The 2,869-nt window shown below is 28.8% G+C and overlaps 1 pseudogene; it reads right to left on the minus strand.

The window, feature by feature from the left end:
* Positions 1-228: 228 nt before the first annotated feature.
* LOC143175383 (U2 spliceosomal RNA) lies at positions 229-410 on the minus strand (annotated as a pseudogene).
* Between the last annotated feature and the right edge of the window lie 2,459 nt (positions 411-2,869).

The following is a 2,869-nucleotide window of genomic DNA, read 5'->3' on the forward strand; positions in this document are numbered from 1 at the left end:
AGGCACTTACACTTCACCGCACAACACCTCGAGCACTGATCGAGTAAAGACCTTTCCGCGCACACGCCCGGTCGCAACTCGGCCCGCACTGTTGCGTAGTGTAGTCGCGGCGGGTGAATTTACCGCGATTTCGGGTACCTCGCGGAGCCAGAATATTGGGGCTTACTTTTTGGAGTCCCGACTCGGTCCAGCAGGTGAAAAAAAGATAAAAGGTTGCTCAATTGCAGCGCAGATTGAGCTGTTTCCGATGGCACTGCAGTGCCGGACCGACTCGCGGCGGAAGTGGAGCGAGCCCCAGCGATCCGCCTGACTCCAAAAATCAGGTTAATACTCTGACTCCGCGATGCGGAGTGTATCAGATATTAAGTTGATAAGAACAGATAAAAAGCGCTTTATTTTTCAACAAATGTTCCCCCAGCCTTACATAGTTTGGCTGGGGGTAGGTATACAATAGCGTCCTTATGGCGGAGGCGGGTAATTAAATATATTATTATGTATTCATGTATAAATTCGCATGGCTAGATATACATCTGTGACTATATTCATCCTATGACAGGAGAGTACACTTTGATCTTAGCCATAAGGCCGAGAAGCGATCTGGATGCGTGTTATGCGAGTACACTTTGATTTTAGCCATACGGCCGTGCAGCCATCTGGATTTGGGTTATTCGAGTACACTTTGATCTTAGCCATAAGGCCAAGAAGCGATCTAGATGTGTGTTGTACGAGATCAGTTTGATCTTAGCCATAAGGCCGAGAAGCGACCTGGATGTGTGTTATGCGAGTACACTTTGATCTTCGCCATAACGTCGAGATGCGTTCTGTATGTGTGTTATGCGAGTGCACTTTGATCTTAGACATATGGCCGAGGAGCGATCAGGATGTGAGTTGTGCGTGTAGACTTTTATCTTATCCATAAGGAAGAGAAGCGATCTGGACCTGTGGTATCCGAGTACACGTTGTGACTAACCGTCAGATCCGAGATGCGTTCTACGCTCACTGTTACTCGTATAACACAAACCCACATCAAATCTCGGGCTTACGGTTAATATCATTGTGTCAACGCATAATACAGACCCAGGTCGCGTCTCTGCCTTATGGCTAAGATAAACGTGTACTCGCATAGCACAGATCCATATCTCTTCTGCGCATTATGGCTAAAGCTATATAGATCAATGCGAAACTATATCGAACTGGATCAAACAATATGAAACCATATAAGGCTACATAAAACTGTATAAAACTGTATAAAACTGTTTAAAATTATATACAAATATATAAAACAATATAAACCTATGTAAAACTATATAAAACTATTCAAACTATATAAAGCTATTAAAACTATATTAAACTACATAATACTATATAAAACTACACAAAACAATATCAACTTATATAAAACTATATAAAACTACATAAAACAATATAAATGTATATAAAATTATATAAAACTAAATAAAACTATATGAAACTATATAAAGTTATATAAAACTATATAAAATTATATGAAACTAACACTAACAAAAGTATATAAAGCTATATGAAACTAACACTAACAAAACTATATAAAACTATATGAAACTAACACTAACAAAACTATATAAAACTATATAAAACTAAATAAGACTATTTAAAACTATATACAACTGCAGAAAACAATGTCAATCTATATAAAACTATGTAAAACTACGTAAAACAATATCAATCTATATAAAACTATATAAAACTATATAAAACAATATACAACTATATAAAACTATATAATATTATATAAAACTATATAAAACTATATAAAACTGTATAAAACTATATAAAACTATATAAAACTATATAAAACTATATAAAACTATATAAAACTATATAAAACTATATAAAACTACATAAAACTATATAAAAGTATATAAAACTATATAAAACTAGTAACACTATGTAAAACTATATAAAACTATTTAAAACTATATAAAACTATATAAAACTATATGAAACTAATAAAACTATATAAAACTATATAAAACTATATTGAACTATATAAAACAATATAAAACTACATAAAACTAAGTAAAACTATATAAAACTATATAAATCTATATACGACTATGTAAAACTATATAAAACTATGTAGAACTATATAGAACTATATAAATCTATATAAAACCATATAAAACTATGTAAAACTATATAAAACTATATGAAACTATGTAAAACTATATAAATGTATTAAAACTACATAAAACTACATAAAACAGTATCAATCAAAATAAAACTATAAAAACTAAGTAAAACTAAGTAAACCTATATAAGACTATATAAATCTATATAAAACTATGTAAAACTATATAAAACTACATAAAACTATATCAAACTATATAAAACAATAGAAAACTATATTAAACTATACAAATCTATATATAACTATGTAAAACTATATAAAACTATGTAAAACTATATAAAACTATTTAAATCTATATAAAACTATATAAAACTATACAAAAGTATATAAAACAATATAAAACTATATAGAACTATATAAAAGTATATAAAACCATATAATACTAAATAAAACTCTTAAAAACTGTACAGAACTATATAAAACTATATAAAACAGACAAAACTATATAAAACTATATAAACCTATTAAAACTGTATAAAACTGTATGATACAACACAAATCAATATAAAACTATATAAAACTATATTAAACTATATAAAACTATGTAAATCTATATAAATCTATATAAATCTATATAAAACTATGTCAAACTTTATAAAACTATATTAAACTATATAAAACTATGTAAATCTATGTAAAAATAATAATACTATATGGAACTATACAAAACTATATGAAACTATATAAAACTATATAAAA

This window comes from Nomia melanderi, unplaced genomic scaffold, assembly GCF_051020985.1.
Source record: "Nomia melanderi isolate GNS246 unplaced genomic scaffold, iyNomMela1 scaffold0067, whole genome shotgun sequence".
Taxonomy (NCBI): domain Eukaryota; kingdom Metazoa; phylum Arthropoda; class Insecta; order Hymenoptera; family Halictidae; genus Nomia; species Nomia melanderi.